The following is a 13,291-nucleotide window of genomic DNA, read 5'->3' on the forward strand; positions in this document are numbered from 1 at the left end:
AGTTTTGCCGACCGGATACGGCGAAAGTCTATCAACTAATGTTAGCTCCGCTTCACCTTCTTCTTTGCTCTGGTTGGTTTTGGTGCTCGTGGCGCTATCCAATTGCGTGCAGAGGGAATTTGAAAGACAACCGTTCATCCTGCCCCTCGGATTGAGCCCTGTCAATGGTGAGTGTCCAGACTCAATATCTTGATGTGGGTCTGGCTTGTCAGGCTAGTCGGAAGCCTGTGCTTTCCAAAAGATGATGGCCACCATCCTGGAGGGGATACCAGGTGTCAAAAATTACCTGGATGATCTTATCGTGTACGGCAAAACGGCTGGGGAGCATGATTGAACCTCAGTACTGTGTTACTTAAACTGAAAGAGGCTGGGCTTGTGTTAAATGATGATAAATGCAATTTCAGACAGACTTCACTGCGGTTCCTGGGCCAAGTAATAAACGGCAATGGAATCTTACCTGACCGGGAGCATCTGGATGCTGTTCGTAAAGCTCCGCCTCCATCTGATGCAGCATCTCTTCAATCCTTCCTAGCATTAGTGCCCTGGTACTCCAAATTTCTTCCTGGGTTTGCCCCAATGTGTGAATGTGCTGAAGAAAAAACACAGTTTTCTTGGACTCCTGCTGCCTAAAGCAGTTTTGAGAACATTAAACAGATGCTCGTGTCTAGTGCAGAGCTTGCCATTTATGACCCCACACTTAATTCAGTCATTTCAACAGATGCAAGTCACTATGGGTTGGGTGCAGTGTTCACCCAAATACAATCAGACAGAATGGAAAAACCAATGGCTTCCGCTTTCCACAAACTCACTGATGCTGAGAAAAAAATATTTCATAGTGGAGAAAGAGGCTCAGGCATGTGTGTGGGCTACTGAGAAATGGCGAACATACGTGTGGGGCCATCGCTTTACACTTCGCACAGATCCCCAGGCACTCACCACCTTACATAACCACAAAAAAAATGGGAAGAGCCGGAATGCAGATTGCTCGTTGGGCAGCATGTCTGCTTTGTTTTGATTATATCTTTGTCTATCGGCCTGGTTTCCAGAATCACACAGCAGACTGCTTGTCTTGTCTTCCCATTCCAGCACCTGTCGACTCCTTTGCTGATTTAGAGCCAGAAATTGTTGCATTCATTTCCTCAACATTATGCTCTCTTTCAGTGACTGACTTTGAAACTGCTTGTGCTACATGTCCGGAAATGGGAGCTCTAGCGTAGTTCTACCTGGAAGACGCCAATGTGACATCATTCACTAATTATCTATCTAGCCGATCATTATTCGTCTTCTGTAGTATATAAGTTCTGTTCCCACCCATTACAACATTCGCAGATACTGACGCTGGCGTTCACCCCCATCCTGCCCACCACCACCAGGTTGGTCCCTGTCCATACATCAGGGGGTAGGCTCCGCCCCTGCCTTCATCTTCAGGCAGGAACTGCAAGCATCCGCTATCCTCTGGATTCGTACTATGGACGGGGCCTACGCCAAAGAACTTTATCATTACATCTATTCGATACTCATTGTATACAAACTGTAAATAAATCGTCGCTGTCCGATGAAAAACACGTATGTCCATTTTGCCGATTTTGAGATTTTTCAACAGATTGAATGTCCAGGTTCATTTCCGTATACAGTATGCTTCACATATCTAAATGGCCAATGAAAAGTTGTGAAATCATGTCATCTGATTTTCACGTATATCCATTTGGTGTCAAAGATGTCAATCACGCCGCGTATCTCCCGCCCTGTTGAAGCATCTCGCCGGTCTCGTGAAGTTTCATCGAAGCTCAGCACTGGATAGCCGAAAGTACGACATTGAAGCTCTCCACAGTTTAGTTCTAATCTAGTTCTTCACAGATTAGTTTGCTTGCTAGTATGTAAATAAACTCGGTCTCATTGATAAGGCCATGTCCACACGAAGCCAGAACTTTCCCTATCCGATCTTTTTTTTCCCCTCGTTTCAAGAAATATCCGCGTACACACGAGAGCATGAAAACGGCTCAAAACGATGTAGTATACATGCCAGGCCAGTATGTGGCACTGTAATTCATGCCCAGTGCCCGTAGTTGTATCCCCTTTAAGTCTTCCCCGCGCAGGACGTGGTGTGATGACATCACCGTTTCACAAAATATGGCTGAGTGTCGTTTTCAGATTTATCCACTTTAGGACCCGGTTTAAAAAAATAGCGGTTTCAGTCTGATCAAACTGATCAAACTATAGCCTGTAATGCTACTGTCATGATTGTCACTAGAACATGCCTCACTCATACTGCTATCACCGCATGCCAGAGGCTTAGAATGTCCAGCACGTATTCCTCTGTCAATATGAAACGACCTTGGCCATTCTAATTAATGATCGGAAGAACGCGTATCGACCACCGTTACTGTAAAATATGCACGTATGTCCATTTAAACTCAATTTTGGTCAAATGTGGATTATATCATTACACTGACAAGAATATGGTTACATGTAAAGATGCCGTACCAAGTATGACAATGCTACATTCAACTGCTTTTGAAATACGGTGTTTTTTTCACTTCCTGAAAAGTAAGCGTTTTGGACATACATGAGTTTCATCGGGCAGCGACGAAATCTTATTAAAATGTTTTTCTCGCCTCCTGAGTCTTTCGGGTAGAACTGGAAAAACTGTGAAAACAAAGTACACATGGCTGGCCACCCTCCAAAAAAAGTGGTGAGTCAGGACTTGATCCCATGCTTCAGAGTGAGAGATGAACTCACTGTGAAAGATGCTTTCATTTTCAGAGGAATGAGGTTGTTAGTCCTACGTAGCTACGTAGCTTGTAGCCCTACGACACACCTTGATTTCCTTAGCACATGAGTCTCACCAGGGAGTAGTCTGTACAAAACAGAGGTTGCGGGACCTTTACTGACAGTCGCAGATGGACTCTCAGGTCCAGTCAACTATCTCTACATTCATTCCCTGCCGGTCCAATGACAATTCTGCTGTGACTCATCCAGCACCTCTGCAGCCAGATCAGTTCTGGACATACACTCTAAAAAAAAAGTCTCGTAATCATAGGGGAACCTTTTTTAGTGCTATATAGCACCAATTTTGGTGCTTCAGTGGTTCTTTAGAGGTGCTATATAGCACCTTAGTCAAAGAACCGGTGAAGAACCTCTGAAGAACCGCTGAAGAACCTCTGAAGAACCGCTGAAGAACCACTGAAGCACCAAAAATGGTGCTATATAAACTACAAAGATGGCGCCGCCGTGCTCGGTCGCCGTTCAGGTCGCTCCGCTAAGACTTTGCTTTTATTTATTATTCTACTCTCTTTTACTCTCTATTTTTTCCAACGGATCATCTGCTTTGATCTGTTACGACAGCAAAACACTTCTGGAAATTGGTTACCGCTACACTGACCTGTTTCAGGACACTTTCTCCAATCTTCCATCTGAGATTCGCCGGGACGCCGAGTTGAACAATGGCCACTCGAGTCGACGGCGAAGATTCAAAAAACACCGCGGGAAACGCGCTGGGATCCGCAACAGACTGAGAAAAAGAGCATTCAGTCCTCCTCTCCCGAGCATTTTGCTCGCAAATGTCCAATCCTTGGAGAATAAGATGGACGATCTTAGAGCCAGGATAAGTTTTCAACGGGACATGAGAGACTGCAACATCTATTGTCTGTCCGAAACATGGCTCACGCCAGCGGTCCCGGATACAGCCGTGACGCCGTCCGAGAACTTCTCTGTTTTTCGGATGGACAGAACAGCCGAGGCCGGGAAATCTAAAGGCGGTGGAGTGTGTTTCATGATAAACAAGAAATGGTGCGATCCTAGGAACATCTCCATTCTTTCGCGATCCTGCTCGCCTCACTTGGAACATTTAACTCTCATGTGCCGGCCTTTCTACCTGCCGAGGGAGTTTTCCTCGGTCATCACCACTGCCGTTTATATTCCACCACAAGCAGACACGGGGCTGGCTTTATCTGCCCTCCATGATGTGACCAGCGGCTTCATAAACAAACACCCCGACGCTGCTTTCATCGTCGCGGGTGATTTTAACAAAGCAAACCTAAAGAAAGTATTGCCAAACTTTCACCAGCATGTCTCCTGTCCCACACGAGGAGCAAACACACTGGATCATTGCTACTCTCCGTTTAAGAACGCCTACAAAGCTCGTTCACAGCCAGCTTTTGGCAAATCGGACCATGCCGCCATTTTCCTCACACCGGAATATAAACAAAGGCTCGTTCAAGAGCCCCCGGTGAGGAGGGAAGTCAAACGCTGGTCATCCCATTCAGAGATCACGCTACAGGCAGCTCTTGATGACGTCGACTGGGACATGTTCCGCGTGAGTTCTGAAGACGTCAGCGAGTTCACAGAAGTGGCGCTCTGCTTTATTAACACACTGACAGAGCAAGCCACACAAACATTAACTATAACGTCCTTCCCTAATCAGAAACCGTGGGTGGACAGTTCAATTCGCACTGCAGTAAACTCGCGCACCACCGCTTACAATGCCGGTCTCCTAACGGGGGATATGAGGGAGTACAAAGCTTCATGTTACGCTCTCCGGCGCGCCGTTAAAGCCGCAAAACTCCGCTATAAAGACCGAGTGGAATCTCATTTCCAACTCAACGACTCCCGGCGGATGTGGCAGGGACTGAGAACCATCTGTGCTTTTGGAACTAAATCCTCTGCAGAGGTGAGAGCTGATCCGTTACTGGTGAACGAGTTAAACTCTTTCTACGCTCGCTTTGATGGTAATCGCGGCAGCGCGACTCCGTCGAGTGACGCGTCAGAGAGAGTCCCTCAGAGCAGCAACGGTCACGTGATCTCTGTCTCGGAGGACGAGGTTCGGAGGGCACTCAAACGTGTGGATGTCAGGAAAGCTGCTGGGCCGGATGGTATTTCAGGTCGTGTTCTGCGGTCCTGTGCTGATCAGCTCGCAGGGCTCTTTACATCCATATTCAACGAGTCCCTTGCTACATCTGTTGTCCCCACCTCCTTCAAACGATCCTCCATCATCCCTGTACCTAAGATCAGTAAACCCTCTTGCCTAAATGACTATCGTCCAGTGGCTCTCACATCTTTAGTCATGAAGGTCTTTGAGAGACTCATTAAAAACAACATTTGCTCCTCCATTCCTGACACTTTGGACCCTCTTCAGTTTGCCTATCGTCCCAATAGATCGACTGAAGATGCCATTTCTCACGTCCTTCACTCCTGCCTCACTCACATCGACAGCAAAAGTGGGAACTATGTCAGGCTGCTATTTATTGACTATAGCTCAGCCTTTAACACCATAGTTCCCATTAAGCTAACACACAAACTCCTGGATCTAGGCCTGAATTCTTCTCTCTGCCTCTGGATTGAAGATTTCCTCACTGGCAGACCCCAGGCGGTGAGAGTAGGCCAGTTCACCTCCACCTCCATCACCCTGAGTGTTGGAGCTCCACAGGGCTGTGTGCTGAGTCCCCTGCTCTACTCTCTCTACACCCATGACTGTTTGTCCACACACAGCTCCACCTCGATCATCAAGTTTGCTGATGATACTGTTGTCCTGGGTCTCATCTCCAACAACAATGAGACGGCATACTTGGACGAAGTGGAGCAACTGACATCATGGTGCCAGGACAACTGTCTCTCTCTGAATGTTAACAAGACCAAAGAACTGATTGTGGACTTCAGGAAGAGACAGCATCGGTCATACTCCCCTCTCATGATCAGCGGGACACCGGTAGAGAGAGTGAGCAGCTTCAAATACCTGGGTGTGAACATCTCCGAGGATCTGACCTGGACTACACACATCCAGACACAGGTGAAAAAAGCCAGGCAAAGACTGTACCACCTGCGCCAGCTGAGGAAATTCAGGGTTTCACCAGCCATCCTGAAAACTTTCTATCGAGGGGCGATAGAAAGTGTCCTGACTCAGTGCATCACAGCGTGGTACGGGAACAGCACCAGTCACGACTGCAAAGCCCTGCAAAGAGTGGTGCGCTTATCCGAGCGCATCTCAGGCTCAGCTCTCCCGTCTCTGCAGGACATCTTCACCAAACGCTGCAGAGGTAGAGCTACTAAAATCATCAGAGACATTAATCACCCTGCAAACTCTCACTTCACCCTGCTGCCATCTGGTAAGCGCTTCCGTAGCCTGATGGCAAAGACTGAAAGACTCAGGAGGAGTTTCTTCCCCCAGGCCATCAGACTCCTGAACTCAGTCACGTGACTCACTTCACCCCCGCACACGCATAAACATACGGTCTTTCAACATTAACATCCACATACTGCAATTGCACTGCACTTTACTTTACGTCCCTATTGTTACTGCGTAACAACCTGTAATAAACCTTGCACATTATACTTCTTTATATATACATATTATATATTTTATGTTAACCACTTATTTTTAAGTCTACAGTTTATCTCACTTATCATCCACATATTTTTTATATTTTTATTTTTATCTTATTTCCTATTTTTATCTTTTACTTGATTTATTTATAATTCTACTTATGTTAATACTTTTTATTCTAACTTTATTCTATTTCTATTTAATTTCTTGTAACTGTTATTTGCACTGTCCATGGAGCGGACCTGTTTACATTTCACTGCCAGTTGTATATTGTGTATATAACTGTGTATGTGACAAATAAAACTCTTGAATCTTGAATCTCTTGAATCTTGAATCTTGAATCTTGAATATAGCACTAAAAAAGGTTCCCCTATGATTACGAGCCAAGAACTATTTTTGGTGCCATATAGAACCTTTTTTTTTTAAAAAAAAGTCTAGTTGGACCATTTGAAACAGCCACCCCTGCTTGCAGATATGCAATAACACTCACAGACTATCATTCTAAGTGGCCTGGGATTGCATTTGCTAGCAGTGCTACTACTGAGGATGTTATCAAATTTCTGAGTACTGTCTTTAGTCATTATAGCAACCCAGAGTGCACTGTTAAGAACAATGCCACCCAGTTCCCTTCAGCCGTCTTTGTTACGTTTTTGAAGGAACGAGATATAAAACACATCCATACATCTGTGTACTATCCTGCATCTAACGGCGCTGTTGAAAGATTTCACTGTGCACTGAAAGGTTGTATCCAGACAGCAATTCAGCACTCACAACCATGGAACAGAGCTGTCACAGAGTGGGTTCAGGTGTACCGGGCTACCCCTCACGCTACTACAGGCTGTCACCAAATGAATTGTTATTTGGGAGAAAGATGCAAACCAAGCTCCACATCCAGGCTTTGCTTGATGATCTTGCTGCTGTCTGTGAGAACGTGAAAAAGAAATTATACACTGATCACAAACGCAGTGCTTAAAATCCTCTCTTTGGTGCTGGAGGGAGAGTGAAGATAAGGCTTCCTCGTGCAACCGGAAAAGGTCCTGTATAAGTAGAGAAGAGAGTGGGATTCAACACTTTCCTGCTCAGTGATGGAAAAAGTGAAATGCTGTTCACTTGGCATACTCACCTGGATTGATTGACTGTGCTAGTAGCACATTACAGCAAACACACAACACTACACACAGTGCTGTGAAAGTCTCACATATGAAGCGTAAGCCTGTTTGGCACAAAGACTATGTGGTAAACTAAACAGGACTGTCTTACATCTAAGTTGCATAAAGTGTAGCTCTCAAAGGAAAAAAAAACTTTTCTGAATAAGTTCAGAACTTATTGGTTTACAAAAGTGTAACAGAAAATAAATGTGAAAATGTTCAAATGTCAATTGAATGCTGACAGTTCATGTATTCATGTCATGAGTTATAAGGCAACATATATGTCACTGTTGATATACACCAAATATACAGTATGGACTGTTACTGAATAGTTGCCTAGGTTGTCATAACTACTTTATTCAGAGTACATGTTTCCTCATGGTTGAGTTAAGAGGAATGTTTTTACAAAGAGGGAAAATGTTGTGTCTTAAAATGTAATTCATTATGCTGCCTCTAGAGATGCTGGGTAGTAGGTGGGAGGAAAAGCTAGTGTAAAGCCCTATTCGGACGGTAATTGTTTCTGGTGGGGTCGTAAGGTATTTTCATAATTGACAGGGGCTAGTCTGTGATTTTATTGCCATCCGAATCCAAAATGTCTGTGTTTTTCTCTCACCACCTGGATAAAAATCCCCGGCCGAAATACCTACTGTTTTTTGACAAACACCAAGGTCATGTGGTAATTTAATTGCTGTCCGAATCCACATCTCTGAGTTTTCAAGAATATATCACTTCAAAATTCACTGTTTATATCCTTTTTGACCACTGCAGAGCACCGTACGTTTGCTTTTCGCTGTAATTTGGATGCGTTTTAGGCAAGGCAAGGCAAGTCTATTTGTATAGCACATATTTGTATAGAATATATCACTTCAAAATTCACTGTTTATATCCTTTTTGACCACTGCAGAGCACCGTACGTTTGCTCTTCGCTGTAATTTGGATGCGTTTTAGGCAAGGCAAGGTAAGTTTATTTGTATAGCACATTTCATAAACAGTGGCAATTCAAAGTGCTTTACACAGAAATAGAATTAAAATATTCGTAAGTGAATGAAATAAAATAAAAAATATAGTATAACCCCTATCTGGAGTTGAAGAAAATGGAGAGTCAGGTTTACTTTAAAAATATTTGTCAGGTAACTGTGCTTTTAAACAGGACCCTTGCAGACAAATCTTCTTGGCCTAACTGGAGGGCTATCTCAAGATGTTTTACCCGTCAGAGCAGATCTAAATGTTTCTTCCTCGCACTGGAGGGAGTATTCAAAAAAATATTTGGCAGGTAACTGTGCATTTAAACATTACCCTTACAGACAAATCTTCCTGGACGAGCCCCTAGCTGTTATAATTTAACATCACAGGGGTCTCTTTATCAATTTTTGTCAAATATTAATTGTCAAAACGGAATATTCTCATCAACACTTTCTAAACTTGGATCTAAACGGATCGTCCTCGTGCCGGTCTGTTTTAAAGATTTTAAAGATCTAGACTTGTATTACTGAAATGGTGGAAACTATTTACAAGAGCAATGTATTTCATCACCGCTCAAAAAATAAAAACAAGAAAAGCACGTAAACATTTGAAATTATGGCAGTAATTATATATGTTATAATAACCTAGCATCATTATGTTTACCTCATGTAAATAAGAGGCTTTATTATTTCTGCTCATTTCCATGTGGAATGAAATGACATCCTTTAGTTTGAGATAAAATACAAGACAAAAAACTATTTTAACTATAATGTGCGTCTGTCCGCCTGTTTCTCCAGCAACCAATGGGTGCTGACCTACTTCCGCTTTCCGGTATTGTGTTTCCTGTTCAGCGGCTAACCTCTACTAGCGTACCATGATATCGGCAGAGAAGGCAACATTACTTTGATTAGAATAAGTTAAATAGTTCTGTGTTGGTATTTTTTTATATGTATTTATTTTTCTGTGGGCGGACATGCAGTAAGTTACTATTTTATATAACTTACGAGAAACAGAGAGAAATGTTGACACATCCTCTCCAGCAGCTTGAATGTTCCCCTTTGCCATGGCAACTCTCAACGGCCACCAGGACTTATACAGTTATATAAAAGCTATTTATTATTTGTTGTAAAGTGTAAAAATCACCTCAGAAAAATGTATTCTTCTGTCAGGCGCAGTGAAGCCTAGGACAAACGCTGTCAAGATGAGATGGTGTAGCCAGGCTATGTTTGTTTCATTATTCCAACAATATGTTCAAAACTTGTTAAGAAATAAAAAGTTTAATACATCAGAAAAATAAACTTTCCTCTCTTGTCAACATAAGCCTGCCCTGATATGAGCGTGTCGTGCACTCTTCAGTTGTGGAGGCGCTCGCTGTATATCACGTCACAGAAGTACACAAAGTAATCGGATCAGGTCGTTACATGGTGACATTTTTTATTTGATCGGTTCATGAAAAGGGTTATCCCACCCCTCTGAAACCGATTACAATTTCATTCGGTTTGGGCATTTTTATTCCGATTTAAGTGTTTATAAATGGCCATTGCTTCATGTCATCTAGCCACTCTATCAGACGGGATGGATGAGGGACTGTTACAGTACTGTCGTCACGACTTGTTAAAACATCCATGGTGAGTATCCACCTCCGTTTTTTGTCCATTTGTGCTTCATCCATGGAGAAACACCGGCTTTTACAGCAAACAAGATAGCAAGCTACAAGATATCAAACGTACACAAGCTTCAAACCGGAAAAGGACAACCGACTTCTGGTTCAAACCCGCTATGAATCATGGGTAAATTCGCTCACCAGGAAAAAGGTGGATATATCTTCCTATTTTAAAACAGATTTAAATAATTAAATAATAATTAGGATATTATTTTCCTATTATTAAAATTAATATGCATATATTTTTCTTATACCAAGCACATGACATTTTATGTACAGCATACAATCATGTTATTGACCACGTGAGCAGGGCGGTCCCAGGTGCGCAAGATCACAAAACTTGCTCCTCCACCGTGAATAAATCACCATCCGAATACATGAGTTTTATCACTGAGGTGGCATGCAAATGTATTTTTATGGCGGTCCTTGTGAGAAACAATTACCGTGCGAATAGGGCTTAAGACAAAAGAAGAAGAATGGGCATATAAATACAAAATCTCTGAAGATACATATGGTGTCGTGCTTACTACCTACATATCTAACAGTGCTCTGTAACCTTCAAGACGCGACAATCTCTAAATTAACACCTTTGGGCTTGGTCTTCTGTCACAGCTTTAGTGCATACAAAGGCATGAAGATGAAGATGAAAGGTTCAAATGGTATTTCATATTTACAGGGTAAATCCACAAGATTACAAGCAGGTATACATAACCGCAAGTTGACGTTCTGCTGAGACCGGACAAAGGTGAACTGGAATTAAATACACAGACAAACGAGGTGATTACATGTGAAATCTGAATGTGAAATGAGTTAAATAGTAACTATGGTGACATCTAGTGACGGGAAATGGTGCAAACTGAGTGAACAGTGTGATATTGTGACATTAGGCCCCCTCCCGGAAAGGCGCAGCCTTGCTTTGGCAGATGGATGAAGGAGGTAGGAATGGCATGATGGCGCTTCAGGCCACAGCCAGGAAGATGTCCCACGGCGGCGTTGCTAGAGGGAGGAGTCATGGTGGTGAGGGTCTCCATGCCAACCTGGGGACAAGCGGAGGTGACAAAGCCAATGGAGGAGGCCAGACAGAGAGCTGAAGGAGTGACACTGAAGATCCCAGAGTCTGCGACGGAGCCGCAGCGACAACACTCAGAGATAGAAACAGGATACCAGAGGGCTGTGGTGGAGCTGGAAAGACTGAGGGCATAGCTTGAGGGAGGGCAGAGCCTTAGGGGTGGAAGGCCGGAGAATAGCGAATGGCCCGCAAGTCCGTGGCAAATTGATGGTCGATGTTGGAGATGAGAGAGGAAGGACCTAATGCAGAGAAGTCAGGGCAATGGGCTGAGGTGGCATGACAGGATCTGAGACAGGGGGTGGAGCAATGGGATCTCCATGCATAGGAGAAGCTGGCTCACCGCTGGCCCCAGGTATGGTCACGCAACAGAGAGGAGGTTGATGAGGAACTGAGGGGCTGATGGGAGCCAGCGAGGGCTGGTTAGCAGGCGTGGCTGAGGGCTGGAGAAGGGACTGAGGAGGAACAGAGAGACTAGCAAAAATTAAAAAAAATCTGGGCAAAAGTCTGGAGAGGAGGTGGGGTTAGGGTTCGATGGTGAAAGGCGATCCACATAATGTAGGTCCCTCCCTGGACAACTGTGCCTTTGTCAATGCGTCCAGTCCTATGAAGAAGAATGAACAAAGGCAGTTGTCCGGGAAGCTCGACTGATGTGCTAGGTCAAGGAATTATGTCACATGTGCCCCTGAGGAGTGATTTCCCTGCTTAAGGCACAACAACAGGAACGGGGGAGAGTCTGTGGTGACGGGAAAAATAAACACGAAAACACTGACAAAAAACTAAAACAAAACAAAATTGCAACCTCTATTTTACTCTCTAGATAACACGTTTGGGTCCAGTCTTCAGGCACAATGGTATATAATAATATTCACAGGTCAAATCAACAAGATTACAAGCAGGTACACAACCGCATGTTGATGTATATTCACTTGTATAGATGAGACCGGACAAAGGTGAGTTAAAGACACAGGGATTAAACAAACGTTGTGATTGCAGGTGACTCAGCTGAACGTGATAATAAATCAAATAAGTGATGGGAAATAGTGCAAACTACATTTTATAAATGTATTTAGCATAAATGTGTAAAAAAACAAACATTTCATTTTAATGGTGACATTTTTCCAGAGACATTTTATTTAGCATGAGTTTGTTATTATTGATGCATTTTTTTCTGCTCCCTGTTGGGCATAATTGGCCCTGCTCTTTAAAATAATCGACCAATGCCTAATTTTCGGCCTATACTGATGATTGGCTGATATATTGCATTGCATTGCTAGCAGTCAGTGAGCAATGAGAGGCTTATTTTAAGAAAGAAATAGGGAGTTCAGATTAGGAGGAATTATTTACTAGCCTTTACCTAACTTCCTAAATTATTTGCACATTAATTGGAACATCAAATAAGATTCAAATTAATAAATACCACCATGTACATAACAATGAATTCCTCAATAAGCTTATTCCTCAAATCCAAGTTTAATGGCCAGTGTCTCAAATTTCAAAACAGTTGACACTTAATTGAAATTTAAAAGGAATCTTAAAAAACATAACTCACCTTATATTTCAATTTTCAGAAAGACTGAAATGTTCCAATCTTTGCAGCAGGCAAAGGCTAGCTTCTGTTCTATTGCCCCATCTCCAAAATAGTTGAAGGGGAAAACAAAGGCAAAAATCTTGATAAAAATACTACCACTACTACTACTACTAATAATAATAATAATAATAATAGTAAATGTAAAAGAATTACAAAAAAGAAACAAGGGAAAGCCAACCTCATGGAACAGAGAAAGCCGTTTTACTGTGTTTGCATGACTTACTCAGATAATCCTCTCAGAATTTGTTTGGTTTAATTCTCCCCTCCCAGTCAGAAGCCCTTCAACCAGCCATTCATCTAAGGCAGAGAAAATTAAAGTTAGGGGGTTCTGAAAAAACAAAGGGACCAAGAGAAATAAATCATGTGCCAAAGTGTGTTGTACCTGACATGGGCACAGGGAGTATCCCTCTTGGAAATAACACGTGCTTCTGGGTCTCTGCATAAGCCTGTGGTTTATTCTCAAAGCTCATCCACACAAAAGCTCTGCACATTTCTATTCCAACAACGTGCCAGCTCAAGAGACACCAACAGCTCAACACAT

General features: G+C 43.1%; 1 protein-coding gene across 2 annotated transcripts in view; it reads right to left on the reverse strand.

The window, feature by feature from the left end:
• The window catches only part of slco1e1 (solute carrier organic anion transporter family, member 1E1), a 53,326-nt gene extending 40,340 nt beyond the window's left edge, over positions 1-12,986 (reverse strand). Inside the window, exons 1-2 of one of the 2 annotated variants that reach the window (XM_079817429.1) lie at positions 12,929-12,986; positions 12,712-12,792 (exon numbers count right to left, since the gene is read on the reverse strand). The gene's annotated coding sequence lies outside the window, so the exon portion shown is untranslated. The remainder of the gene's footprint in view (positions 1-12,711; positions 12,793-12,928) is intronic. The other variant, XM_079817428.1, reaches the window with a different exon arrangement.
• Between the last annotated feature and the right edge of the window lie 305 nt (positions 12,987-13,291).

The sequence above is a fragment of the Gobio gobio genome (genome assembly GCF_949357685.1).
Source record: "Gobio gobio genome assembly, chromosome: 5".
Classification (NCBI taxonomy): Eukaryota; Metazoa; Chordata; class Actinopteri; order Cypriniformes; family Gobionidae; genus Gobio; species Gobio gobio.